A 17,510-nucleotide genomic window follows, 5' to 3' on the forward strand; every position below is an offset into this window, starting at 1 on the left:
CGCGCCAGTGAAAGAAGTCGCAGCCTATCCAGTCTCTGCTTATAATTCAAACTATCCATTCCCATCAACATCCTGGTAAATCTCTTCTGAATCCGCTCCAACTACATAATGTCCTCCCGATATCAGCATGACCAGAACTGGACACAGAATTCCAGAAAAGGCCTCCCCAACATCCAAAATAATGTCCCAACTCTTGTACTCAAAGGTCTGAGCAATGAAGGCAAGTGTGCTAGGCACCTCAACCACCCTGTCTACATGTGACAGACGTGAAAGACCCGAACCCCTCGGCCTCTTTGTTCCATGTCACTACTCGAGGCCCTGTTTTTAATTAGTGTCAGTCTGCCCTCGTTCGTTTTATCAAAATGTAATATTTTGCATTTATTCCAATCCAAAAATCCCAAAAAACCCTGAGCATTAAAGACAGGAGTATACTTAAGAGGGAAATCAGGAGGGCAAAAAGGGGACATGAGATAGCTTTGGCAAATAGGATTATGAATAATCCCAAGGGTGTTTATATATACATTAAGAACAAAAGGGTAACTCGAGAGAGAATAGGGCTCCTCAAAGATCAGCAAGGCAGGCTACACGTGGAGCCGCAGGAGTTGGGAGAGATACTAACTGAATGTTTTGTATCAGTGTTTACTGTGGAGAAGGACATGGGCAATATAGAATGTGGGGAAACGTATGTCGACATCTTACAGAGGAGGACGTGCTGGGTGTCTTGTAACCCGTAAAGCTTGGTTAATCCCCAGCACCTGATCAGATGTACCCGAGACCTTAGTGGGAAGCTGGGAATGTGACTGCTGGGCCTCTTGCGGAGATATTTGTATCATCGATTATCACAGGTGAGATGCCAAAACACTAGAGGTTGGTTAACGTGGTGCGGCTAAGAAAGGTGGTAAGGACAAGCCAGGGAACTATCGACCAGTCAGCCTGACAGTGATGCTGGGCAAGTTGTTGGAGGGAATCCTGAGGAACAAGATGCGCGTGTATTCTGAAAAGCAAGGACTGATTAGTGATAGTCAGCATGCGTGGGAAATCATGTCTCACAAATGTGATTGAGTTATTTGAAGATGTATCAAAGAGGATTGATGAGGGCTGAGAGGTGGACATGATCTATGGAATTCAGTAAGGCGCTCGACAAGGTTCCCCATGGAAGACTGGTTAGCAAGGTTAGATCTCATGGAATACAGGGAGAACTAGCCGTTTGGGTACAGAACTGGCTCAAGTGTGGAAGGCAGGGTGGAGGTGGAGGGTTGTTTTTCAGATTGGAGGCATGTGACCAGTGGAATGCCGTAAGGAACAGTGCTGGGTCCACTACTTTTAGTCATTTATATAATATGATTTAGATATGAGCATAGGAGGTATAGTTAGTAAGTTTGCAGATGACACCAAAATTGGAGATATAGTGGACAGCGAAGAGTGGTTACCTCAGATTACAACAGGATGTTGTTCAGATGGGTGAGAAGTGGCAGATGGAGTTTAATTCAGATGAATGTGATGTGCTGCATGTTGGAAAAGTAAATCTTGACAGGACTGATACACTTAGTGGCAAATTCCTAGATAGTGTTGATGAACAAAGATATCTTGCAGTGAATGTTCATATTTCCTTGAACGTAGAGTTGCAGGTGGATAGGATATTGAAGAAAGTGTTTGGAATACATTCCTTTATTGATCAGAGCATTGAGTATAGACGTTGGAAGGTTATGTACAGGACATTGGTTAGGCCAGATCTGGAATATTGTGTGCAATTCTGTTCTCCATCAATCGGAAGGATGTTGCGAAACTTGAGAGGGTTCAGCAAAGATTTACAAGGATATTGCCAGGGTTTGAGCTGCAGGAAGAGAGCAAAAAGGCTGGGGATTTCTTTCCCTGGAGCATCAGAGACTGAGGAGTGACCTCCGTAGTGGTTTATAAAATCAGTAGTAGCATGGATAGGGTAAGCAGATAAGGTCTTTTCCCTGAGTAGGAGAGTCCAGAAGAAGGAGAGCATAGGTTGAGGGTGAGAGGGGAAAGATATAAAAGGGAACAAATTTGACCGAAGGTTCTGTTTCGTGCTGTTCATCTGTGACTCACAACTCAGTGGGTTTCGGTCTCTTCAAAGATAAATCTTAGTCTGTTTTATTTTAGTAAAGCTACAACATTCAGTAGGGCGACGGTTTATTTCTTTAAATACACATCTTATGATACTTTGATTAAGTTTTTTAATATGAAATATTGGTACTAATTTATTCTAGAGTAGTGTTTTGTAAAGCTGTAAGACTGTGTGCCTTTTTCTGGGTCTGTGGTCTGTCAGGTGCAGAGATGGCCATTCTTACAGTGATGTGCTCTTCCTGTTGGGTGTAGGAGATTTAAGGAAAGTTTCAGTGATCCTGATTGTCTGCAGGAAGTGAGGATGCAAATCCTGTAGGATTTCATGGACCAGATGGAGCGATGGTTAAAGGTAATGAAAAGTTTACCGGAGCCGGGGGGTGTGATAGGTGGCAGTTTCAGAAAGTTAGGAAAACTGCCGGTCCAGTCAGGTAGATGGGTTTCCTCTCGGAAAGGGAGGAGCGGAGGGCAAGTAGTGCAGGAGTCTCCTGTGGTTATTTCCGTCTCAAACAAGTATGCTGTTTTGGAAAGCGTCGGGGAGCACACTGTCCAGGGAAGAGCACTGACAGCCAAGTATCTAGTGCAATGTGAGGTATATCAGGTTCCATGTGATCGATGGTAATGGGGGGCTCTCTAGTCTGCAGCACAGACTGCAGTTTCTGTAGCTAACAGTGAGACATCAGAATGGGGTGGTGCCTCCCTGCTGCCTGGGTGAAGGATGGCTCCGAGGGTGCAGAATCTCTGCTGGGGTAGAATTGACGTGCATAAGAAGGATGGATTACACCTGATTTGGAAGGTATCTAATATCCAAGGGGAGAATGATCAGTGGGAGGTCGCTGTACATTAGTACCAATGACATAAGAGAAAAGGATGAAGTCCTGATGAGACAATATTGCAAATTAGCCTGTAGGATAATAAGCAGGTCCATGAGGGTAGTAATTTCTGGATTACTTCCGGTGCCACATGCTAGTGAGAGTAGGAATAGCATGGTAGAGCAGATGAATGCATGGCCAAGGATCTGATACAGGGGAGAAGGATTCCCATTTTTGGATCATTGGAATCTCTGCTGGGGTAGAATTGACGTGCATAAGAAGGATGGATTACACCTGATTTGGAAGGTGTCTAATATCCAAGCAGGGAGATTTGCTAGTGCTACTCAGGAGGCATTAAACCAGTGAGGGAGTGGGGTGGGGGTAAACCTAAAGAGATAGTGAGAAAGGAGGTAAGTCTGAGACTGATACAGTTTAGAAGTTAGACAGGCAAGGCAGGCAAGGGCAAGACACAGAATGAGGTAGGACTGACAAGGTACAATAGACCATCGGTGCAGGAATAGGCCATGCTGCCCTTTGAGTCAGCACCACCATTCATTATGATCATGGCTGATCATCCACAATCCGTATCCTGTTCCTGCCTTATCTCCGTAACACTTGATTCCATTATCTTTAACAGCTCTATCCATCTCTTTCTTGAAAGTATCCAGAGATTTGGCCTCCACTGCCTTCTGGAGCAGAACATTCCATAAAACCACCACTCTCCGGGTGAAGACGTTTCTCCTCAACTCTGTTCTAAATGGCCTTTCCCTTATGTTTAAACTCTGTCCTCTGGTTCTGGACTCACCCATCCATGGAAACATGCTTCCTGCCTCCAGAGTGTCCAACCCTTTAATAATCTTGTAGGTCTCAATCAGATCCTCTCTCATTCTTCTAAACTCAAGTGTATACAAGCTCAGTCGCTCTAATCTTTCAACATATGATCATTCTGCCATTTCAGGAATTGACCTCATGAACCTACCCAACACTCCCTCAATAGCCACAATGCTCTTCCTCAAATGTGGAGACTAAAACTGCACAGAATACTCCAGGTGCGGTCTTAGCAGAAGGACCTCTTTGCTCCTATACTCAATTCCTCTTGTTATGAGGGCCAGCATGCAGTGAGCATTCTTCACTACCTGCTGTACCTGAATGCTTGCTTTCATTGACTGATGTACAAGAATACCTAGATCTCGTTGTACTTCCCCTTTACCAAACTTGACTCTTTTTAGATAGTAATCTGCCTTCCTGTTCTTGCCTCCAAAGTGGATAACCACACATTTATCCACATTAAACTGCATCTGCTATGCATCCGTCCACTCAACTAGCCTGTCCAAGTTAACCTGTATTCTCATAACATCCTCCTCACATTTCACCCTGCCACCCAGCTTTGTGTCATCAGCAAATTTGCTAATATTACTTTTAAAACGATCATCTATATTATTAATGTATATTGCAAACCGCTGCGGTCCCAGCACCGAACCTTGTGATACCCCACTAGTCACTGCCTGCCATTCCGAAAGGAAGCGTTTATCACTACTCTTCCTGTCAGCCAGCCAATTTTCAATCCAAGTCAGTATATTCCCCTTTGCAAATCCCTGCTGACTCTGACGAATCTTATTACTGCTATCCAAATCAGCAATAATTTCATCTTTTATAATTGACTCCAGCATCTTTCTCACCACTGACATCAGGCTAACCGGTCTATAATTCCTTGTTTTCTCTCTCCCACCTTTCTTGAAAAGTGGGACAACATTAGCCACCCTCCAATCTGACTCTACGTCTCCTAATTCTGTGTCTCTCCCTTCGAAAGGGGCTCAACGTCGTCCCTCACCAACAGGGCCATCTTACCCCCTCTGCCCATCAGTCTGTCCTTTTGATAGCACTGCACTGCATTTCAATGCAAGAGGTTTGACAGGGAAAGCGGATGAGCTTAAGATATGGTTTTGAACATGGGACTGGGATATAGTGGGTATTCAAGAAACGTGCCTTAGGTTGGAAAGGACAGGTAGCTTAATGTTCCAGGGAATAGATGTAAGAGGAAGTATAGAAAGGGGGATAAGAGAGAAGGTGGAATGGTGTTTTTGATGAGGGATAACATTATTGTTGTGCTTAGAGAGGATATTCATGGGAGTTCGCCCGGTGAAATTACTTGGGTGGAACTGGGAAATAGGAACAGGATGATCACCTTAAGAGGTTGTCTGTGTGGGTTTCGTCCAGGTGCTCTGGTTTCCGCCCACAGTCCAAAGATGTGCAGGTTGGGTGGATAATCCAGGCTGAATTGCCCATATTGTTCAGGGATGTGCAGGTTGGGGAGATTGGCCATGTGAAATGCAGCGTTACAGGGGTAAGATAGGAGACTCTGAGGTTGAGTGTGGATGTGATGGGCCGAATGGCCTGCTTCCACACGTGGGATTCTCTGACGATAATTCTACTCGTTTTAAAATAGTTGCAGAAAATAATAGACCAGATCTAAAAGTTGGTGTTCAAAGTTGGACAAAGGTGAATTTTGACGGTACAAGGCAAGAACTTTCAATATTTCTTTGCAACCCCCAGGTAAAGGGATGGCTGGAAAGTGGGAACATAAGAACAGAAGGAATAGGAGCAGGAGTAGGCCATCTGGCCCCTCAAGCCTGCACTGCCATTCAATAAGGTCAGGGCTGAGTTTTTTATGGCCTCAGCTCCACTTTCCTGCTCTCTCACCATAACCCTTAATTCCTTTCCTTTTGGCAAATCTACATTTTGCCTTAAAGGCATTCAAGTTGTAATGTCAACTGCTGCACTCAGCAGGGAATTCCACAGATTCATAACCCTTTAGCTGAAGAAGTTCCTCCTCAACTCTGTCCTAAATGAGATACCCCCTTATTTTGACGCTATGCTCTCTAGGTTGACCCGCGTGCCCACCCCCCAATGGAAATTACCTCCCTGCTTCTATCTTATCTATTCATTTCTTAATTTTATTTTTTCCAATACAACCTTCCATTCTTCTAAATCCCAACAAGTATAGTCCCAGTCTATTCGGTCTCTCCCCATACACCAACCCTCTCAACTCCCGACTCAAACTAGTGACCCTCCTCTGCACCCCCTCCAGTGTCAGTACATCTTTGCTGAAGTAAGGAGATTAAACCTGTACACAGTACTCCAGGTGTGGCCTCACCAGCACCCTGTACAACTGCAGCATAGCCATCCCTCTAGCAAGGAAGGTCAATAGACCCTTCACCATCTCTTTTAGTCCCCTGGGATGCATTCCATCATGGCCAGGAGACCCATGTACTTTTGGGCTGTTATCTTTCCCAACACTACCTCTTTACTGAGAATGACTGTTTCCATGTCCTCATCTGCCATTGCCTCCATAGGCCTGTGAAAATGAGACAACAAGAGAACATAGACAGTATGTTCCTGTTATTGCCAAGTCTGGTAGGTGTAGAGAATGCTGTGTGTCTAGAGAAATTGAGGGTCTGGTCAAAAAGATGAAGGAGGGATATGGCAGGTACAGACAGCTGGGTTTGAGTGAATCCCTCGGAGTATAGGGGCAGTAGGAGTACACTTGAGGGAAAACAGGAGGGCAAAAAGCATACATGAGATAGCTTTGGGGGGAAAGAGGTTTAAGGACAATCCAAAGAGATTCTACAAAACACTAAGGACAAAAGAGTAACCAGGCAGAGAATAGGGACCCTCAAAGATCAACAAGGCCGTCTGTGGAACCACAGAAGGTGGGAGAGATACGATCTGAGGATTTCATGTCAGCTTTTACTGGAAGACGATATGGAAGCTAGAGACTTTGGAGAAATAAATAGTGATAACTTGACAACTGTCCATATAACAGAGGAGGTTGTAATGGATGTCTTATACATAAAGCTGAGTAAATCTATGGGACCTGATCAGGTGTATCCCAAATCTTTGTGGGAAGTTCGGGAAGTGATTGCCGGGCCCCTCGCTGAGATATTTCTATCACTGATAGCCACAGGTGAGGTGTTGCAAGACAGGCGCCATTATTTGAGAAATGTGATGAGGAAAGGACAGGGAACAATACACTGGTGAGTCTGAAGTTAGTGGCAGACAAGGTGTTGGAAGGAATTCTGAAGGACAGGTTTATATGTAATTGGAAAGGCAAGAAGTGATTAGGGATAGTCAGCATGGCTTTGTACATAAATCACTAACTTGGACTTCAGAAAGACATTCAAAAAGGTTCCACATAACAGACTGGTTAGCGAGTTAGACACTATGGGATACGGAGAGAACCAGCTGTTTGGATACAAATTGGCTGGAAGGTTGGAGACGGAGGGTAGTGCTTTTCGGACTGGAGGCCTGTGATGAGCAATATGGTGTAAGGATTGGTGCTGGATCCACTGCTTCTCATCATTTATATCAGTGATTTCTATGTGAATATATGAGGTATAGTTAGTAGGTTTGCAGTAGACATCAAAATTGGAGGTGCACTGGACAGCGAAGAAGGTTACCTCAGAGTACAATAGGACTTCAATCAAATGGGCTGAGGATTGTCAGATCGAGTTTATTTCAGATAAATGTGAGATACTCCATTTTAGAAAAGCAAATGAGGGCAGGAATTATACACTTAATGGGAAGGTCCTGGGGAATGTTGCTGAATAAAGAGACCTTGGAGTGCAGGTTCATAGTTCCTTGAAAGTGGAATCATAGGCAGGGTAGTGAAGAAGGTGTTTGGTGTACTTGCCTTTACTGGTCAGTGCATTGAGTAGTGGAGTTGGGACGCCATTTTGCGGCTGCACAGCACATTGATTCAGCCACTTCTGGAATTCTGCTTTCAGTCCTGGTCTCTCTGCTATTGGAATGATATTGTGAAACTTGAAAGGGTTCGGAAAAGATCCGCAAAGATGTTGCCAGGGTTGAGGGTTTGAGCTATGTAGGTAGAGGGTGAATAGGCTGGGGCTGTTTTCCCTGGAGCATCGGATACAATTGTGAGGGGCATGGATAGGGTGAAATCCCAGGGTCTTATTCCCAGGATATGTGAGTCCAAAGCTTGGGGGCACAGGCTTCACAGGAAAAGATTTAAAAGGGATCTAAGGAGTAATGTTTCTAGCTGAATATGGTACGTTTATGGAATGAGCTGCCAGAGGAAGTGTGGAGGCTGGTACATTTACCCAATTATGCCTTTGAGATGTTGTATGTGATTAGCAAAAGTTTAGAAGGATATAGGCCAAGTGTTGGCATATGGGATGAGATTAATTTAGGATATCTGGTCGGCAAGGACAAGTTGGATGGAAGAGTCTGTTTCTCTGCTGTACATCTTTATGGCACTAATAAAATTAAGATGGGTTTCTCTTTTATGGAGAGTTAACAGAAGATCAGATAATTCTCCTTGGAGCTGAGAAGGTTAAGCAGTGATTTCGACCAGGAGCAGATTTGTTTCCAGGATATTTAATTTACAGAGAGACAGAGGGAGAAATTATTAACGTCACAATTTTTAGTAACTACCTTCAGGTAACTGGCAAATAATGCAGGTTAAAAATGTGAAGATTATTTTACTCACTAAGTTCTGATCATCTGGGACAGTTTGACCGAGAGCTGGATGCAGATTCAGTAGTTATTGTCAAAACAAATTTGGAATTTTAACTTCTTTAAGGAAGGATTTGGAGGGCTACAGACAAATGGGAGGTGAGTTGGGATAGACTGGCACCATCTCCAGAGGGAGAGAGTACAGCCCCAATGGGCTGCATAGCCCCAAACCCCTGTGCTCTGTGTTACTGCCCCATTCACTGTGAATAATGAAGCTCATCCCAGGGCAGAGTCATAGAGACCTATAGCATGGAATTAGACCCTTTGGTCGAACTGGTCCATGCCGACCAGATATCCCAAACTAATCTAGTCACATTTGCCAACACTTGGCACGTATCCCTCTACACCCTTCCTATTCACATACCCATCCAGATGCCAAGTGGTGTAATTGTACCAGCCTCCACCATTTCCCTGAACAGAAGATTCCATACTTGCACCAATCTCGGTGTGAAAAAAGGTGCCTTTAGGGTCCCTTTTAAATCTTTCCCCTCTCACGTTAAACCTACACCCTCTCGTTCTAGACTCCCCCACCCCAGGGAAAAGACCTTGTCTATTTTTCCCATCCATCCTCCTCAGGATTTTATAAAGCTCTATGAGGTCACCCCTCAGCATCCGATGCCCTTGGGAGGAGCCCACTCATGTCACAATGGGGCCCGGGTGATTGACAGCAGCTTCAGACCAATAGGAGAATTGGCGTCATCCTCCAGCCAATGGGAATGAATTGGGGTGAGTCCAGCAGGCCAACACGTGGCCATAAGCTGTGCAGGCGCAGTGTCACGGTGAGGGGGGACCGAGTGAGTGTGAAGGGAATGGGAGAGACTGCAAAGTCTGGGGAAGAAATTGAGCTATTGTGGACTGGGAGGGTTTATAAATGCACGGTTTTAGGCTGCTAGACCTGAATAAGAAATTCCTTGTAAATTATAACCAAAAGAACTGCAGATGCTGTAAATCTCTCTCAATAACCAAAAGGTACTGGAAAAGTTCAGCAGGTCTGGCAGCATCTGTGAAGAGAAATCAGAGTTAACATTTTGGATCTGCTGCCCCTTCCTCAGAACTGATGTTACTGAAAAGAAATGTCGGTTTATATGCAGAAGGTAGGCGTTAAGGAGTAAATGATAAGTGATGATCGAGTCCAAAGAGATGGGAGCAGTTGGACAAAGGAGTGGATAAAGATCTGGCTGGGGGAGGGTGAATAACTGTTTATGGGGACAGTTAGTGGCTAACCATAGATAATGTGTAATGGTAGGCTATGTGATAACAAGGCCTGGTATGTGGGGTAAAAGGCTAGGGCGCAAGGACATTGGAGAGTTCAGGAGCTAAAATTATTGGATTTGATACTGGGGCTAGAGGAGTGCGGGGTCCCCAAGTAGAATATGAGGTGTTGTTCTTCCAGCTTGCGTTAACGTGTGGCGCTGGAAAAGCACAGCAGGTCAGGCAGCATCTCAGGAGCAAGAGAATTGACATTTTGGGCATATTCTTTTCATCAGGAATACCGGGATTGGTGGGGGGGGGGGAGTAGTAAGAGGGCTGAGAGATAAATAAGAGGGATGTGTGTGGTTGGTGGGAAGGGAGCTAGGAAGGCAATTGGTAGATGTAGGTGGACGGTAATGGAGAGAGGGTGGAGTGGATACTTGGAAAGGAAGATGGACAGGTGGGACAGTTCAAGACTGTGGTGTCGAGTTGGAGGGTTGGATCTGGGATAAGGCAGGGGAGGGGAGATGAGGAAACCTTGATTCTGTGGTTAAAGTGTCCCAATGTGGAAGATGAGGTTTTCTTCCTCCAGGCGTCGGGTGGCTGGGATTTGGTGGTGGAGGTGGCCCAGGACTTGCATGTCCTTGGCGGAGTGGGTGGGAAAGTTGAAGTGGTCGGCCACAGGATGGTGGGGTTTGTTGGTGCATGCATCGCAGAAATGTTCACTGACACGTTCCGCAAGTTGGTGTCCTGACTCCCCATGGAGAGGAGACCACATAGAAAGCAAAGGCCATAATAGGTGAGGTGTTTGGATGTGCAGGAAAATCTCTGCTGGATGTGGAAGGGTCCTTTGGAAGTGAGGGAGGAGGTGTGGACACAGGTTTTACACCTCTTGCATTGGCAAGTGAAGGGGCTGGGAGTAGGGTTGTTGGGAGGCATGGATCTGACTTGGAGTTCACAGGGAATGGTCTCTGTGGAATGCTGAAAGGAATGGAGAGGGAAATATATCTCTGGTGGGTTCTGATTATAGGTGGTGGAAATGGCGGAGGATGATACATTGTATCTGGGTGGAAGGTGAGAACTGGGGGGGGGTTCTATACTTGCTGCAGTTGGAGAGGTTTGGTTCAATGGCAGTGGTGTGGGAAGTGGTGGAGATACACTGGAGAGTATTGTTGACCACATGGGAGGGGAAATTGCAGTCCTTGAAATACGGGGTGTTTTGGTATGTTCTAGAGTGTTCTGCCAGCTTGCATCAAGCTTCACTGGAACACAGCAGTAAGCATGAGACAGAGATGTTGGCCAGGGAACAGACTCGTGTTTTAAAGTGACAGGCAACTGGAAGCTCGGGGTCTGTTTTGCAGCAGAAGATAGATCATCAGCTGCCATTTCCAGCACCTCCACTGACATGCTGCCAGACACAGGTTCCTGTCCCCTCCATTAACAGCTATGCACCCTCCCAGCCAGATTGTTATCCACTCCTTTGTCTTTCCAAATGTTACTGACTCTTTTGGGCTCCATCCCCACCTATTATTTACTCTTTATATCCCTATCTCCAAAGATATGCAGGTTAGGTGCATTGGCCCAGCTAAATTTCCCGTAGTGTTCAGGGATGTATAGGTTAGGTGCATTAGTCAGGAGAAATGTAGAATAAGAGGGTCAGGGAATGGGTTTGGTTGAGAAACGCTTCAGAGGGTGGGTGTAGACTTGTTGGGCCGAATGGCCTGTTATCACACTGTAGGGATTCTAATTTTCCCAGCTGCCGTCAGTTCTGAGGAAGGGTCACTGGATCTAGAATGACCCTTGGTGTGTGCAGGAGGAGGAAACGGGAAAGGGGAGTTGGATCCGGTTTAGACTGGGAGGGTTTAATTACACTCTGTACAGGTAGTTAGGCCTGAATTAGAAACTCTTGGTGCCACGTTTACAGCAAATGGGAAAATGGCTGTGGCCCTCAGGCGGTGATAGGTCCTGGGTTATGGCCGCCATCTTTATTGGGGACAAGGTACAGAGTGGCGCATAGACATGTCCTCTTCCTGGGTGGGGGCGGGGTGATTTCAAGAGGAGCATTTACACATCAAACACATACCAAGAGAAATATTTGTCTTTACTGTTCAGCCTGCACTGACTGTGAGTTTTGTTTTGTCAATTCATTTTATAGGATATTAATTGAGAATAATTGAGACAGGGATCCCAAAAGCAATATTCTACCGTCAGCAGGGTCATCAGGATCTGAATACCATTGGCATTTAACTGTGGAAGGTGAAAGGTGTGTCTGTTCTGTCTGTGGGAAAGTATCTGGTTTTTATTTCAAGCAAAAAGCAGAAAGATGTTCAAATTAGTGGTTGGATCACCCTTGGGGTTTGTGTTCAATTCTGGGCCCTGCAGCTGTGGAAGGAGGTATTGGCCTGAGAGGGAGCACAGATTTATCCAAATTACACCTCGTCTCTTTATAGGAACTGTCAGATTTAGACCCAATCACCCACTTCAAGATGTTAACCTGTAAACTCCTTATTTTCAATTCCTGCAAACTTCTCATTAAAATTCCTTATGGTCTCAAATTCCAGCACCATTTCAGGTGGAATGTTCCAGGTTCTGACAACTGTCTGTTCATTCAGAAACTGCTGAAGTCCTTGTTGACTCTGGGATTACAAAGGGCTGAATTGAGAGATGAGATGCTGTTCCTGAGCTCCCATTGAGATGCATTGGAGGTTGGGGTAGTGTCGGTGGGAGCAGACAATGAAAATGATAGGGCTGCACTGTGGGTGCTGATTGGCTCAATGAGAGTGTTTTGGAGTTGGTTGTAAACAGAGCGAGGTGAGACAGGGAGAATGTGAACTACAGCTTCAGTTTTAGTGCAGGCCATTCAGAAATTCACATGGTCCCAATGGGAACAGCCAAGTTGTAAGCGATACCTGCTGAATTTTTTTTTTAAAAACAGTTTTTAAAGTATAAAATGTCAGCTTAAGTAAAGATCGGGACTTTTGATTATAATGGAAATGTTTGAAGAGAAGGAATGTTACTAGCTGATTTAAATTCTCCTAATGGGAGTAACTAACTGAAACGAGAGAGACATTGTGATCGGAGACCTCAGACCAGTGGTGTGCTCCTCTTGCACAATGTGGGAAATAAGGGACACTTCCTGTGTCCGTGACGGCAATGTGTGCAGGAAGAGTGCCCATCTGCAACTACTGGGAAACTGCTTTTCAGACCGGGAGCTGAGAGTGGACTCACTGTGGAGCAATACTGAGAATGTTATGGACAGCACGTTTAGTGAGTTCATCACACTGCAGGTGAGGGTTACACAGACAGAAAGGGAATGGGTGACCATCAGATCACGTAAGAGGCACAGGAAGGAAGTGCAGGACTCTCCACTGATCGCTCCGCTTCTCAAACAGATATTGTGCACCGCTTGGGATTCTATAAGGGGGATGGACTCTCAGGGGAAATCAGCAACAGATGATGACATGACACCACAGATAGCTCCGCTGCACAGAACGGGAGGCAGGAGAATGGCAGAGCTGTAGTGACAGGGGATGCAGTATTCAGGGTCAGTGACAGGCGCGTCTGTGGCCACAGACATGAATCCAGGACAGTGGAATTGAACCCAGGTCCATTTATTGATAAGTGCACAGACCAATAAAGGTCAGCGTCCCAAATACAACCTTCAGCACTTGATCACCCTGAAACTCTACTTTCCAGGGACTGTACCCTTGTTCTGAGCCCTTCAGAGGGATTGCAGTGGATGCGGAGAAAACAGGAACAGGGTTGTGTTGCAGATCGACAAAATAACGGTCACCCTCCCCTCTCGATCTCCCCCCTCTGTCTCCCACCTCCCATCGTGCCTCCTCCCCATCGCAGGGAAAAGACCTTGTATATTTACCCTATCCATGCCCCTACTGATTTTATGGATCTCTATAAGGTCACCCATCAGCACCTGACGCTCCAGGGAAAACAATGTATTTGTCTTCTCCCTGTAGCTCAAATCCTCCAACCCTAGCAACATGCTTGTAATACTATTCTGGCCACTTTCAACTTTCACAATATTGTTTTGATAGGAAGGAGACCAGAATTGCACGCAATATTCCAAGCGTGACCTAACCAATGTCCCTGTACAGCCGCAATATGACCTCCCAACTCCTATACTCAGTGGTCTGACCAATAAAGGAAAGCATACTAAACACCTTCTTCACTATCCTATCTATCTGTGATTCTTCTTTCAAGGAGCTATGAACCTGCACTCCAAGGTCTCTTTGTTCAGCAGCACTCCCGAGGACCTTACCACTAAGTGTATACATCCCGCTAATATTTGCTTTCCCAAAATGCAGCACCTCACATTTATCTAAATTAAACTCCATCTGCCAGTCCTCAGCACATTCGACCCTCTGATCAAGATCCCGTTGTAATCTGAGGTAATCCTCTTCACTGTCCACTACACCTCCAATTGTGGTGTCATCTTACTAACAATACTTCCTATATTCACATCCAAATCATTGATATAAATTATGACAATTAGTGGATCCAGCACTGATACTTTGTGACACCCCACTGGTCACAGGTCTCCAATCTGAAAAACAACCTTCCACCACCACCCTCTGTCTTCTACCTTTGAGCCAGTTTTGTATCCAAATGGCTCGTTATCTCTGTATTCTATGAGATCAACCTTGCTAACCAGTCTCCCATGGGGAACCTTGTCAAACGCCTTACTGAAGTCCATGTAGATCATTTCCACTGCTTTGCCCTCATCAATCCTCTTTGTTACTTCAAACAAATTGACTCAAGTTCATGAGAAGTGATTTCTCACACACAAAGCCGTTATTAATATCCAGAACTTAACTCTGTACATTGGCATCTGTGTCACCCAGTTATGGGTGTTAAGATTCTGTATAACGTTCACGTACACCAGGTTTGTGTTAGTTACTGTGTATTGAGTCATGTTAATATAACCGACACAGGTAAGTTCCATTTGAAAGGCAGTCCCTATATCCCGAACCCCGCTCCCATCTGCTCTGTCTCCATCCCCACCATAGACAGTAAGTGGGAGGAGCTCATGGAGTTTCCATGTGAGAGAGATTGAGAAAATCTTCCCTTCTTTCCACTAGCCCACCAGGAAATGGTGGTAGTGTCCTTACCTCTGAACCAGGAGGATCGGGCTCAGAGTTGAGTAACAGCATCTTTGAAAAGGCTGATTGGAAAACATGCCCAAGCCGCCAGGCCATACTGTCTTCCAGCTGTCCCTGCCTGAGCCTCAACAGAACCTTCCTGTAGTTTCTCTCCTGTCAGACTCTCCCATTGCTCACTTTGTTCAGGGTCCCCTCCTGCTGCTGCACTGCTCCTGTCCCTCACTGACCTGTCCATCCCCCAGGGTCCTCCACATTCATTCATTGTTTACAATCTCCAGCCCTGCCCCCTCCACCCTATTGAGCAGCAGCTGCTGTCAATCACCCAGCTTCGTGTGTGATCTGGAGCATGTGCTGTAGGAGGGGAGACCAGTGCACGGGCGCAGTGCTGGCCAATTGTTGGGGTATGTGCAGGGCGGTTCAGCGCCAGGAGGGAGGCTGTGCGTGTGTGGGATTAATCTGTCATTCGCAGTTTCCTCCCTCTGGGAACAGGACCCAGGGAAATGGCCCCTGCCCCTGATATCGTGACAAGTGGTCGGCGATCAGTGGGGGTAGCATTTCGTAGAAAGTTATCAGAACTCGTGTGAAGATTCAGGAATGTTATGGAAAGGAACACAGATGGGCCTGCAATTAAAGTTCTAATTTGGTTCATCTTAGTTCAATCAGATATGACTTGGCCAGTGTGTGCAGGATGGTTCTCATCAGAGGGTCCGTGTGGGGGAAATAAATAAAATGTTCCAGATTGGGGCAAAAAATCAGTTTGGTTCTGACCAGGAAGGAAACCTGGGAGGTGGGGGAAGGATTCACCAACATCCAGGAGGCTCCGAGTCAGACTCATTGATTTAATTAGATTAGATTTCCTCCAGTGTGGAAACAGGCCCTTCGGCCCAACCAGTCCACACCAACCTTCAGAAGAGTTACCCACCCAGACCCATTTCCCTCTGACTAATACACCTGACGCTATGGGCAATTTAGCATGGCCAATTCACCTGACCTGCGCATATTTGGATTGTGGGAGGAGACCTTTTTTTGGTTCTTAGTCTGCAGGCAGGAGCGAGGAAGCTGATTTCAAAGAGAAGAGAGAGTGTGTGAGAATTGGGTGTGGGGGAAAAGGGTGAGGAGATTGGTTTGGATTTCAGTTCACAGAAGAGAGCAATTGTGAGACTGAGATTTAAAGATTTGGGGGAACAAAGAAACTACAATTTAATATTATCACTGTCTTATGAATTTCCATCCTGTGTTAACGGTGGTGACTTGATTTCTCTGTTGTAGGGTTCTGAAAGGGCGGATTTGTGGATGAGAAATTCAAATTGAACTTCACGTTCAGTTTTGATAGTTACTTGATCCGTGCCGATCTGAATATCATTGGCCTTTTCATGTGGAAGGAAAGGTGTGTATTCTGTCCATGGGCGAATATTTCAAATGTCAGTGTGACTGGAAACATTACTGAGACACAGCCAAGTCCATGTTAGTGTGGTGACTGTGGAGAGAGAGTTCATTTGTTGTTAAAAGTCTGAAGAAACATGGCACATTTCCCAGGAACAATTAAGCTACAGATTTGTTTTGTGTGAGGACAAATTTTTAATTAACCATGCAACCAGAAAGACACAAGGATGCCTGCACCATGGAAAATGCTATGAAAACAGGATTGTCGTAAAGGAGTTAATTATCGATCATGGCTTGTAATCCATTGACGTTATCACGTCGGTTCCAGTGCCATGGGGAAACACTGGAAATGTGATGAGTGCAGTGTAGGTTTCAGTTATTAAACTGGAAAAAGTGCAGAAGAAATTTACAAGATTTTTTGCCAGGACTCAGGGGTCTGAATTATAGGGAGAGGATTTTTTTTTTTGTTCAGAGCAGTGGAAACAGAGGGTGATCTTTTCTGGAAGTATATAAGACCATGAGAGGCTTGGGTAAGGGGAATGCCCTCCGTCTCTTTCCCAGGGAATCAAGGAGTGGAGGGCATCAGTTTAAGGTCGGAGGAGAAATTATGAAAGGGAACCTGAGGGTCAACAGTTCTACACAGAGGGTGGTATGTATATATGGAATGAGGTGCCAGTGGAAGTGGTTGAGGTGGGTACATTAACAACATGTAAAAGGCATATGGACAAATACATGGATAGGAAATGGTCAGAAGCAGATGGGCCAAGTGCAGGGAAATGGGGTTAACGTGGAGAGATATTCTGATTGGCATGGGCCAGTTTGGGCCAAATGACCTGTCTCTGCTGTAGGACTCTGACTCCAAGTATATTTACTATTTCTCCCGCTATCTCTGGTAGCACCCTGGGATGTATTCCATCAGGGCAAAGAGACTTGTCTACCTTTAGCTCCATTAGCTTGTCCAACTCGAACGCTTTCGTGATAATGATTGTTTCTTGGTCCTCATCTTCCTCAGTCTCCTTATCAATTACTGGCATGTTCTTCGTAACCTCCACTGGGAAGACTGACTGCTGTGTACTCATATTCCTGAACCCTGCTGGATAGGAATAACTGGGCACAGAACTCTGAGAGGTCTTCTTTGAGTCTTTATTGATGAGACATGGCAGTTACCTGGATAGTGTACATGCAGAACACCTCCAGGCAGCATCAGGTAACTCCCCGCCTGTCCGATGTGCCGCTCCCATTCTTATACCTTTGTGGTTTGTGGTTTTGAATGGAGGCTGTCTCTCAGTATTATCTCCATGGCAACGGCAGTTAGAAAGTAGAGTTAAGCTCAACACTTTGTGTTAAACCACATACCCCTCCCCCACGCCCCTGTGGCTCAGTC

The sequence above is a fragment of the Chiloscyllium plagiosum genome, unplaced genomic scaffold (assembly GCF_037043375.1).
Source record: "Chiloscyllium plagiosum isolate Xiang-an unplaced genomic scaffold, Cpla_swu_hap1 HiC_scaffold_13, whole genome shotgun sequence".
In the NCBI taxonomy this organism is placed as follows: Eukaryota; Metazoa; Chordata; class Chondrichthyes; order Orectolobiformes; family Hemiscylliidae; genus Chiloscyllium; species Chiloscyllium plagiosum.